Below are 13,400 nucleotides of genomic sequence, written 5' to 3' on the forward strand. Positions count from 1 at the left end.
TTGAAGTTTTAAAATAATGTGTATATATAATTTAAATGCATATGTGCAAACAAGAGGCGAGTCATAGCCTTCTGGTCCATGTTAGCATTTTGCCCACAAGAGGGCCTTTTCAAAATTCAAACCTAGCCTACGCATGTTTATATTATTGTAAAACAAACCATTTGAATCAATCCCACATCTAGAAGAAACAAAAACAATCTTTAAAGAATGCCACCCACACATTGATACATGTTGGTTATTAGATGCCTTACTTATGGGCGATGTTCAGGCTTGTGTTAAGTCTCGGCCCATACACTAGTTGTACTTTTGTCAAAAGAGAAAATTGTTAGTTCACGTAGGCTTGAATTAGCTGAGCCGGTCCACCAATTCAGTGGTTGGATCATGGGTGGTTCGGATCAATACCGGTCCAATTCATTTCCTATCCAATGTGGTGAACCAAACCGGATCAGGGCCCAATCAATGGTTGGACTGATCAAATTGTTTGCTACTGTTTGGTTCTAAAACATTGAGCCCAACATAAATAAAGTAGGTTATTTTTGTTCTTAGTGTAATGCATCTGCCACTTTGATATTATATTAATATGTATCATTTAAGATAGTTATGTGCCATTTATAAAAAATGGAGTAGTAATTTAATGAAATAATTACTCTCGAACTCTTCATTTTTTTTTTTCAATGCTCTTATAAACCTAAGTAGAGCATAATACGAAAGGGATCGAATAACATACAAAAGAGAGTACTTGATTCTTATTCATTATGAAAAAAATATCACAGTAACCTGATAGATGTAGCTAGGCTATTGTAAAAAATATTTCTGGAAGGCATGTTAATGCGGCAATTCTGAGTTCTTTCTGAGAACAAAGAACTGGCCAGCACAGAAAATGACCAAGGTAGCCAATATGGATGTGAAAAGAGAAGTTAGTCCAACCAAAAGCTTGCTGGGCAAATCAGAACCAAAGTCTTGTTCTTGACACCTAGATGTCGTGACTGAAAATCAAAGAGCAATAAGTCATGAAATTGCAAAGATATGAAGTGCTGTTTTCTTGGTGCCTCCTGGTACAGCTGCTGATGTGGTGAAGGCAACAGTTGCAATGAGAGTAGCCACCACCGGGCATCAATTGGCTTTGCTAGCCAGCCATTGTCCACCCTTTTGCACCAGATCTTCGTGTTCATGTGAGAAAATATGTTTTATAGTCTGGTACTGCCATAAAAAGCAAGTATATAAAATGAAAATCACGATATACCACAAAAACCAATTACTCAAAAATAGCTAGCCACTGTCCTTAGTATCTAGTGGCTGGATTTTGTATTTTACGATAGGTACATAATGAAAAAACCTTTAAAAAGAAAGAGAATTTGATGTCTCATACCTTGTACCACTTGATTTCCCATATGCAGCATAAGGAGAGAGCGAAGATGATAACCAGTAAACATAGCAGCAAGATGCAATGCACTTTTCCCTTTATCATCCACTCCACCAAATACAGTATATCTTTCAGAATATTTATCTTCAGTAAAAGCTGATACACATGGGAATGCCTATTCTCCATCGGTAGTAACACTATGTTCTTCTTCCCTGAGTCAATGCCATGAATGGCCAAGGAGTAAAGGTCAGGGCAGTTCTGTGTCCTTATAGATGGATTGAAGTTGCTACATTTCCAGCATATGCAGTGACATGCCGCCTGGCTGGAACCCTTTTTGCTGCGACTGGATTCCATTGTAATTTCATCATATGTGGATTATTCATAACAAGGTGCCACAGTGTGAGAAGGAGGATCCTACAGTATGGCAAAAAGCCTGTGGCAGTCTAGCTAGCCATAGAGCATTCTTTTTCCAACAAGAGAAAATCTTACATGGAGAGGGGAGACTCCTTGCTTGTTGGCATAGTTAACAAGTGCTTTATAAAGATGGATTATTTGAGAAGACAAATCTGTCGAGCACCACAAGATAAGTGTTCATTAGAATTATTGGACAAGAATATAAACAAAACCTATATATATTATCATCACAGCAGAAAACATATAGACAAAACCTCAAAATTAAGCATTCCTTACATTTGTGTGTGGACTAAATTGGGAAAGAATAAATGTTCACCAAAGTATTCTCCAGCCCATGCATAGTGAAAATGGTCAGTTCTGCCACATTTTGTAGAGGTGTTTCATTTTCCTTGCTCCACAAATTCGTGTTTGTGGCATGGTGAAGATGATGCCACATATATATATAGAGAAAACCAGGAACCAGCTTTGTATATGAAAATATGCGCATGGATCCCACAAATTTTTTATTCTTAGCAAATTGAATTTGATACCTTACGCCAGATTTGAGAAAGAACATTATAGACCCCATAAAAAAGCATGTCTGGCCATCACAAGGGAGAACTTTTCCTTTTTTCTTTTCCATTTTTTTCTTCTGCAAAAAGAGAAGCGTTCAGAAGCAGAACCGACACTAAATCAATACCCTGCTCCAGATCTGATACAAGAATAATAGCAAGCAGCTCTATTATTAGTAAGATTGAGATCAAAACTTTATGCATATAATTCGAGGGTATTGATTTAACGATTCTTTCCATACAATGCAATGAGATGATTAAAAATTTTGGGATGAAAAAAAATTGAAATTTATATATTAAATTTATGCCTCTGCAATAGGAAAATTAATTTATTTTATTGTGTGATTAAGAGAGGTTTAAGCACTCTGATGGTTTTATAATAAACAAATAACGATTTAATGGTTCGGTTTCAACAGGTTGGTATGAGCCTAACCCTAACCTATTCAAATACTTTCAAGTTAGTATAAGCCTAACCTGAACCTATTCAAATACCTTGCTCACTAACCTAAACCCCAAGTTGGGTATGGTTCCAAATTTCTAGTTTTTCTTATACTCCTGTTTTATTTTCAAAATTCAATCATTTTCTTGAAAATGTTATAAAAATAAAAAATAAAAACTGTCACCAAAGAAGTGAAAGTTTATTTCGAAAATGAAATTTTCTCTAATAATGTCCTTGAAGTTTATTTAATTAAAATTATTGAACTGGTGGATGAAAAATGATAAATCAGGAATAATGTGTTACCCTTTTTCTTTTGTTTTTTTCTCCACTTCGAAAGAATTTTCTCCTACTTCCAAGAAGATCGCCATTGAAATTGCTTAAATTAATTTCCTTTAAAGTTAATTTCTTCGTTCATGGGGATGATGACTGAGGAGGTACAGTTAGCGGACAAACTGTCCAACAGTTCTAGCTCTAACAAACAACTTCTACAGGTAATAAAAGAGAGAAAATTACCTAAAGGACAATCTCTATCAATTAAAGAAAGGTTTGTTAAAACTTGGTGAATACGGTTGAAAATTCAAGTCATTTCTATTCATGTGATCACTTTAACCCTTTAATTCTACTCATAATCTGCCCTTGCCTCCAAGATATCCCAAAAGGATCCTAAGATAATCATTATTCATAAAAGTTGTTGTAAACATCAACAACTAAATAGATAATGTGAAAAATAAAGCATATGCAAGGTAGCATATAATTGACTTGAGAGTGTATTTAACGTTAAAATCAACCTTAATATATGATTTTTTTTACTCTCATTACCATGCAATATATGTCATAGATCGAAAACTCATTACATCACGAAGCTCAAAGAAAAGAATATATAGAACTCTAGGATCCTCCTTGTCACAACCCCTATTTAACCTTCTTAAAAATGGGCCACATTAGATCAAAGTACAATGCAAATTAAGCCATAACAAAAAAAAAAAAAAATGTCACTGGCAGGAATTGATCTCAATTCATCTGTAAGAACTAAGAACTGCCAAGCTCAGGGAGTGATTAATATTTCTTTGTTTCTATATTAAATAATAAAATTTGGTTAGACACATCCAGGATAACCACATTAGTGGCTCACATTGGAAGTTCAAAATGGCACCTATTCACTTGATGATTTGAGTCGTATGGATAGAATCGTTTAAAAGATTTTGTATTGGTTCACCAGCATGAATTGAGTCAGTATGGATAAGGCCATTGCATTGAACATCTTGCTTGCTATGTTGGGTTTAATCATCTTATTGCATGTAGATGAAAGAATCATTAAACCTTAGTTTTCTCAAACCATTAGTAAATCAATATCCTCGAATCACGTGAATAAAGTTCTTATCTCATTCTTATTAATAATAAAGCTGTTTATGTGAGATTTAAACTTATTATGCATTTTGTTATTCCTGTACCAGATATGGAGCAAAGTACTAATTTTAATGTCAGTTTTCTTCTAAACGCTTCTCTTTTTCTTTAAAAAAAAGAAAATAAGGAAAAGTAAAAATAGAAAAGCTCTCTTGTGATGCTCAGCCATGCTTTTTATGGGGCCAGTCTCCATAATGTTCTTTTCCCAATCAGGAGCAAGCTATCAATCTCAATTTGCTAAGAACAAGTGAAGATTTGCGGGGTCCATATGCATGTTTTTCATATACAAAGCTGGTTTCCTCTCTCTCTCTCTCTCTCACTCTCTCTCTCTCTCTCTCTCTCTCTCTCTCTCTCTCTCTCTCTCTCTCTCTCTCTCTCTCTCTCTCTCTCTCTCTCTCTCTCTCTCTCTCTCTCTCTCTCTCTCTCTCTCTCTCTCTCTCTCTCTATATATATATATATATATATATATTGGCCATTTTCATTTTTCACTATGCATTGGCTGGAGAGTACTTTGGTGAGCATTAATTCTTGTCCTATTCAGTCTACATCTATAAATGTAATGAATGGTTAATTTTATTGATTTCATTGTTTTTGTCTCCTATGCTTTCCACTATGATGAGATGAATATATATAGAAGTGGAAATTGTAGGGAATTAAACCGAATTCCCAACCCGTGAGAAACAAAATTAAAGAAAACACACGCCAAAGAAAAGATAATCACACGCACAAGACAGTATTTACGTGGTTCGGCAATTTGCCTACGTCCACGGAGTTGCAGGGATATCACTATTATCAGGGAAGAATTCAGAGTACAACCTGGCGGCTACAATATTCTCTCTATATATATAACACGACAACCCCACCACACTAAAAAACCCTAATCAGAAAGGGTGGTTCCACAATGGGCTAAACGGCCCAACAGGCCTCAATAAATCTCCCATTAAAAAGCCATGCAATATTATTCGGGTCGGGTCGTCAAATTGGATCAAACAAAACTAGGCTCCACAAAGCCCAACAAATCTCCCACTTGGAGACTAGTCCAATCACCAACATCAAACCGCTATCCTCCAAGAAACAATCCCTCATCCCTACAACTCATCCTCCTGTCCTCAAGCTAGAAGACCAATTGAAGCTGCGCACAGCTTCAACTTCTCAATAGTGACACCCTTAGTCAACATGTCTGCAGGGTTCTTAGATCCACAAATCTTCTCAAGTATTACCAGTTTATCCTCAACAAGATAACGGATAAAGTGGTATTTTGTTTGTATATGTTTCGACTTTGAATGAAAAGCCGAATTTTTGGCAAGAAAAATTGCACTCTGACTGTCACTGTGTAGAATGTCCATCTCCTGCTTCTTACCCAATTCATCTAAGAAACCATGTAGCCAAATCATCTCCTTTCCAGCTTCAGTTGCTGCAACATACTCAGCTTCTGTAGTAGACAAAGTAACAATCTTCTGTAGATTTGAAACCCATGATATAGCTGTACCACCTAGAGTAAAAACAAACCCAGTAGTACTCTTTCTACTATAAATATCACCAGCAAAATCAGCATCTACATAACCCTGCAATTTCAAACTTGCACCTGTGAAGCAAAGACATGTATCTAATGAACCCTTCAGATATCTTAGAATCCACTTGACTACCTCCCAATGCTGCTTTCCAGGCCTACTCATGAATCTGCTCACAACTCCCACTGCATGTGCAATGTCTGGCCTTGTACACACCATAGCATACATCAAGCTACCAATAGCTGAGGCATAGGGCACCTTGCTCATATGGTCCCTTTCTTCTTCTGTCTTCGGTGACTATTCTTTGCTTAGTTTGAAATGGCTCCCCAAGGGTGTGCTCACTGGTTTAGCTTCATTCATGTTGAACCTGCTGAGAACTTTCTTCACATACTTTGATTGTGAAAGCTTCAATGTACCATTAGCCTTATCTCTAATGATTCTCATACCAAGGATTTGCTTTGCAGCTCCCAAATCCTTCATTGCAAATTGTTTGGACAATTGCTTCTTCAGATTATTAATCTTCTCAATGTCAGACCCTGCAATAAGCATATCATCCACATACAACAGTAATATGATGTAAGAATTGTCAAAAAACTTAACATAGCAACAGTGATCAGCTTCACATCTCTTGAACCCAATTCTATGCATAAAACTGTCAAACTTCTTGTACCACTGTCTAGGAGCTTGTTTAAGGCCATACAAGCTTTTTCTCAGTTTGCAGACTAGATTCTCTTGTCCCTGAACAATGAACCCTTTTGGCTGAATCATGTAAAGGTCTTCCTCCAAGTCACCATGAAGGAATGCTGTCTTCACATCTAACTGCTCAAGATGTAAGTTTTCTGCAGCCACCATTCCTAGTACAAGTCTGATTGTTGACATTTTCACAACTGGAGAAAATATCTCTGTGTAGTCAATGCCCTCCTTCTGCTGGAACCCTTTAACAACTAATCTGGCCTTGTAACGTTTACTACCATCATGCTCATTCTTTATTCTGTATACCCACTTGTTGTGCAAAACCTTCTTTCCTACTGGCAATTCAGTCAATTCCCATGTCTGATTCCCTAACAAGGAATCCATCTCATCCTTCATGGCTAACTCCCACTTGCTTGAATTCTCATCTTGCAAGGCTTCATCATAACACTCTGGCTCACCGCCATCAGTCAACAGGAGATAATTTAAAACAGGTGAATAACGCTGCGGAGGTCTAATGTTCCTGGAAGATCTGCGAACTTCAACTACAGGTGTACTCAGATCTACCTGTGAATTTACATTCTCCTTATCTTCTTCACCCCCCTTCTGGACAGTACTTTCAGTCAATTCATCTAAGTTGATAAACTTAGATTTCTTTTGATCTATCTCTGTAACATCTGACACTACAGTTGACCTGTCCTTGTACATAACCTGTTCATTAAATATCACATTTCTACTTCTGATGATTTTCCTGTTTTGTTCATCCCAAAACCTATAGCCAAATTTCTCATCACCATAGCCAATGAAAAAACATATTTTTGACTTTGCATCAAGTTTGCTACGAGCATCAGAATCAATATGAACATAAGAAACACAACCAAAAACTTTTAAATGTGAAAACTTCACCTCTTTACCGCTCCAAACCTCCTTAGGAAGTCTGAACTCCATGGGAACTGATGGTCCTCGGTTTATCAGGTAAGCTGCAGTGCTAACAGCATCAGCCCAAAAAGTTTTTGGTAGTCCAGCATGCAACCTCATACTTCTAGCACGCTCATTGAGAGTTCTGTTCATGCGCTCAACCACACCATTCTACTGTGGTGTCCCAGGAATGGTCTTCTCCATCCTAATTCCCTGTGCAGCACAATACTCATTGAACCCTCCATCTATGTACTCTCCTCCATTATCTGACCTCAAACATTTTACTTTCAAACCTGTTTCTGTCTCAACCATGGCCTTCCACTTCTTAAAAGTTTCAAATACATCATATTTATTTTTCAGAAAATAAACCCATACCTTTCTACTTGAGTCATCAATAAAAGTGATGTAGTACCTTGAACCTCCTAGGGATGCAACCGGAGAAGGCCCCCACAAATCAGTGTGTACTAGTTCCAATTTTTCAGCCTTCGGTGTCCTGCCAGTTTTCAAGAAGCTTACCTTTTTTTGTTTTCCTAAGATGCAACTTTCACACATGTCAAAATCAATGGATTTCAATTCTGGTAGTTTTCCTTTTGACAACAGCATCTTCATTCCTTTCTCACTCATGTGACCAAGTCTACGATGCCATAGGCTTGTATCAGTACTTGCATCAGCAACTGCAATTGTGTCTCTTGGACATGAGGTCATATACAAAGTACCAGTCTTCTTTCCACGAGCCAATACCCTAGCTCCCTTTGTAACCTTCCAAGTACCACCAACAAATAGTATTGCATGTCCTTCATCATCAAGTTGTCCAACAGAAATTAGATTCCTCCTCAGGTCAGGAATATGTCGAACCTTCTCCAATAACCAAACAGACCCATTGGGCAACGATATCCGCACGTCTCCCAGACCCACAACATCCAAGGCTGAACCATCAGCCAAATACACCTTACCAAAATCACCTGCAACATAATTCTGTATGATTTCTCGGTGTGGAGTGGTATGAAACGAAGCTCCTGAATCCAAAACCCAATCATCAAGTGGACTGTCTACTACAAGAAGTAATGCATCATGTACCTCTTCTGTTACAACATTAGCAGAATCATCTTCATTCTTCTTCTTAGGGCTTTTGCATTGCCTTTTAAAGTGACCTGTTTTCCCACAATTCCAGCATTGTACTTGTTGGCCTGATCTAGATTTGCTTCTGTTCCGATTAGAATTTCTGGAATTTGATCTACCCCGATTTGAATATCTGTCATTACCTTTGCCTCTTGTCTCAAGGTTTAGGGCAGAACCAGATCCTGAGGTTTCACCTGCATCTCTTCGGCGAATCTCCTCAGCCAGAATTAAATCTCGTATATCATTGTACTTGAGTTTTTCCTTTCCCGTAGAATTGCTTACTGCCATCCTCATTGCCTCCCAACTGTTTGGCAAAGAAGCCAAGACGATCAGAGCACGAATCTCATCATCAAAATCAATTTCTACAGACGACAATTGATTTGTGATTGTATTAAATTCATTCAGATGTTGTGCTACTGATGCATTCTCTGTCATCTTCAAATTGAACAACTTCTTCATCAGATGCACCTTATTGTTTGCGGACGGCTTTTCATACATACCGGACAAAGCCTTCATCAAATCTGCTGTGGTCTTCTCCTTTACAACATTATGTGCAACAGACCTAGACAGAGTTAACCTAATAACTCCTAGAACCTGTCTGTCAAGAAGCGCCCATTCCTCAGCCTTCATACTCTCAGGTTTTGTCCCCAAAAGAGGCAGATGCAATTTCCTCCCATAGAGATAATCTTCAATCTGCATCCTCCAATACGCAAAGTCTGTGCCATCAAACTTTTCTATTCCAAACGCCTTTCCTGCTTCCTCTACCATTGCTCCCACTCAAACCTAACCCTAGGCTCTGATACCAGTTGTAGGGAATTAAACCGAATTCCCAACCCGTGAGAAACAAAATTAAAGAAAACACACGCCAAAGAAAAGATAATCACACGCACAAGACAGTATTTATGTGGTTCGGCAATTTGCCTACGTCCACGGAGTTGCAGGGATATCACTATTATCAGGGAAGAATTCAGAGTACAACCTGGCGGCTACAATATTCTCTCTATATATATAACACGACAACCCCACCACACTAAAAAACCCTAATCAGAAAGGGTGGTTCCACAATGGGCTAAACGGCCCAACAGGCCTCAATAAATCTCCCATTAAAAAGCCATGCAATATTATTCGGGTCGGGTCGTCAAATTGGATCAAACAAAACTAGGCTCCACAAAGCCCAACACCAGTTGTAGTGCCAGCGAAAGCTTTGATGCCAATAATGTTAGTTCAAGAACACAAAGATAAAACAATCACACATACGGTACACGAGGTTTTAACGTGGTTCGGCCAACCATACCTACGTCCACGGATGAGAGATAATGATTCCACTATACAATAAAGAATATTACATAGGACAGAACCAGATACAACTATTGGGTTCCCGAAACATCCTATGTTTCCCCACTCCTTGTATCCATACCTTACTACGAGCCATCTCGCTCCACCGGGTACCTCCCGTTCTTCCTCACATCTCTATCCACCTTGTATAGTCTCTACATGCCCATCTCCATCTCATAACTTTTTCCCCTCATGACCTAGAATATTTATAGAGATATTTTCAACAACCTTCCTTATTCTATAAGGAAGTCTAATATTATAATAATATATCAACCTAGAAATATTCTATATAATATTCTTTACAAAAAGGAATCTATACTAATTAGGAATTTGGGACACTTCCTAACAATCTCCACCTTTGACCAAATTCCATGAAGTTAATCTTTAATCTCTCCATGACACAAACCTTTTTGTATCATATCACCACGAGAGAGCAATCGACTCCACCTTCAGTGAAAATTCCTTTTGTTTTCATCTTGTGTGCTTTGTGATCTTTTGCTCTTCCAGAAATCTTCAACCCAAGCTCTGATACCAGTTGTAGTGCCAACGAAAGATTTGATGCCAACAATGTTAGTTCAAGAACACAAAGATAAAATAATCACACATACAGTACATGAGGTTTTAACGTGGTTCGGCCAACCATGCCTACGTCCACGGATGAGAGATAATGATTCCACTATACAATAGAGAATATTACAGAGGACAGAACCAGATACAACTATTGGGTTCCCGAAACATCCCATGTTTCCCCACTCCTTGTATCCATACCTTACTACGAGCCATCTCGCTCCACTGGGTACCTCCCGTTCTTCCTCACATCTCTATCCACCTTGTATAGTTTCTACAGGCCCATCTCCATCTCATGACTTTTTCCCCTCATGACCTAGAATATTTATAGAGATATTTCCAACAACCTTCCTTATTCTATAAGGAAGTCTAATATTACAATAATATATCAACCTAAAAATATTCTATATAATATTCTTTACAAAAATGAATCTATACTAATTAGGAATTTGGGACACTTCCTAACAGAAATGACACTTTTCATAGAACCCAGCAACTTTGTTTTTTTTTTTTTTTTATTCTGTTGAACACTAATTTTGTTGCGCTTGACAGATTTGGCTTTTCAAATAATCTATCTTTATAAGCCTTGTTAACTATGTCAACAAGCGAGGATTCTGCCCTCCCCTTGCAGTAAGATATTCTCTTGTTGGAAAAAGCATGCTCTATGGCTAGATTTTCTCCTTGTACTTACACCATGGCGTGCACCTTGTTAGAATAATTTATACATAAGATGAAAGTAGAATGGAATCCAGGTCGCAGCAAAAAAGGTTTTAGCCAGGCATGTCACTGCATATGCTGGAAATGCAGCAATTTCAATCCATCTGTAAGGACAAAGAACTGCCCTGTACAGAGAATGATCAACATGGCTGCTATGAGTATTAAGAGAGACCGCTGACCTCAACAAAAGCTTCCTAGGCAGGTCTCTACCAAAATCTTTCTCCTTTGTAAGGTGAGAATGGCAAGAAATTTACGTGACCACAGAGTTCACTGAAAAGCAGAGGGCAACAAGTGATGCAATTTCAAAGACAAAAAAAATGCGGGGCTGCTCAAGGATTGATGTGCCATTGTCTCCATTTTTGCCACCTGTAGTGACTGCTTTGCCAAAGGCTACAGTTGCCATGAGGGCTGCCACAAAGAAGCATGAATGGAGGTGCTATGGTTAGCATCACAGAAACTGATATAGCCTTATTCCAAGATGTCCTTAGTTTTGTTTTTCGAAAGACTTAAAACATAGAACATAGAAAGGAACAAATTTAAAGTTATACCAACTCTTAAGACCTATTATAAAATGTCCTTAGTCTTCTCATGGTCTCTATCCATAAAGTACTTCATAAAATCTGGTATTAACCTAAATTGGATTTAATGCAGTATATGGAAGGATGTCCTCAGGAAGAAAGACAAAGATCTCATGGAATATGGCTATCTAGCACCTTTGGTTCATGTTCCTTGGTGTCAGCATTCATGGCAACAGTTGCCTTTGACACATCAGCCACTGTCTGAGCGGCAACAATAGAGACAACGGCAAACCGACTCTGGAACAACAACTAGCATTTTGTGTCTTTTTTATATCATATATATTGCTCTATCCTCGTCACTGACATTGGTGGTACCAAGAGAAGAATTACGTTACAGGCTTGCTTGGGAAGCTTTTTCTGGGCTTGAAATCTCTCTTCCTATGCATATCAACCGCATTGACCACTTCCTGTGCAGGATATTTCTTAGTCCTTACAGACTAATTGAGAACGTTGCATTCCGGCAGATGCATTGACATCCCTGCCAGTTACATTTTTTGTTATGGCTCAGTGTCCGTCATATAAATATGCTTTGATCTTACATTATGTGCTACAAGGAGGATCCGTACGGTTCTAGATTTTCCTTTCTTTTGAGTTTGAATTATGAATATTAAGATCTTGTAAGCCATGGTACCACCATTTCTTTTTTAAAAAATGTGAAAACTAAGGAAGTTACTGTTGGAACTTTGAATGGAATATTAAAAGTAACAAGTATTTCAAACTATATTTTCTTTCCATGCATATTGATTTTAAAATTTTTGAAAGGGAAAACTCAAATTATGCCCTTGAAAAGAAATTTTATTTTATTTTATTTTATTTTTTATTAAATAAGCTTTAAGCAAACTGATGGTTTTCAACTGGGAAACAAAAAGAACATTAAGGGCAACCTTTTTACATAATCCCTCTTTCTTCTCTTTTGCTACATTACTTAGGTTTGCACTAAAGAAGAGGATGAAGAGAATGATTTTGAATGAAAAACAATAGTGATTTTTCCATGGTTTTAAAAACCGGACCGGACTGGCCGGTCGAACCGTCGACCGGTGAACTTTCCGATTCGGTCCGTTTCAATGGACCGTTTGTGGTCGAACCGGCATTGAACCGTTCAAATCGACGGTTGGACCGTCGAACCGGACAAACCATCCGGTTTTTTGCAAACCGGTTACACCTTAGAAACAATATTTTTTTTTTACTATGTAAAAGGCCCATTCCAGGCCCAATCTAAGGTCTTCCTTTTTCCAGGTCCCTAGACCTTGTCCAAAGCCCAATTTGCTGCCATTTTTCATTTTAAAATAACACTTCAAATTGGGCCATGCTTCCAGGCCCAGCTTGCTAGCTTGTTTGGATTGAAGGCAAGTGGGAAGCTATTTATAGAGCACATGGAGCACATAAAATTCATGTGCTTCCGATGTGGGATTGGGAATGAGACTCATTAGAGGAAAACTGAGGGTTGGACGCACGGAATTTGATTTTATTTCAAATTTTTATCATATAAAATCTTTTAAAAAAAATGTAAATATTTAAATTCATGTTTATTTTTATAATAATAATTATAAAAAATAATATAAATTAATTAATATAATAATTTTAAAACAATAAAATACAAAGACAAAAAGATAAAATTAAATATTATAAATTTTTTAATCTTAAATATATATTCTTTCTTAAATATTACATATTTCTATTTAATCAAATTTAAAATATTAAACTTTATCATTTAATTTAATTTAATATACCAAATATAAAAATCAAACATTATTAAAACTAGTAATTTTATATATTTTTAATTTTTATAATTAT

General features: G+C 37.3%; 1 long non-coding RNA gene across 1 annotated transcript; it reads right to left on the reverse strand.

Moving 5' to 3' along the window:
• Nucleotides 1-662: 662 nt before the first annotated feature.
• LOC117919002 lies at nt 663-2,166 on the reverse strand. Its single transcript, XR_004652001.1, has 3 exons — nt 2,054-2,166; nt 1,370-1,929; nt 663-1,200 (listed from the first exon to the last, which is right to left on the reverse strand). It is a non-coding gene; the product is annotated as an uncharacterized LOC117919002 (long non-coding RNA).
• Nucleotides 2,167-13,400: the final 11,234 nt, after the last annotated feature.

Source organism: Vitis riparia, chromosome 7 (genome assembly GCF_004353265.1).
Source record: "Vitis riparia cultivar Riparia Gloire de Montpellier isolate 1030 chromosome 7, EGFV_Vit.rip_1.0, whole genome shotgun sequence".
In the NCBI taxonomy this organism is placed as follows: Eukaryota; Viridiplantae; Streptophyta; class Magnoliopsida; order Vitales; family Vitaceae; genus Vitis; species Vitis riparia.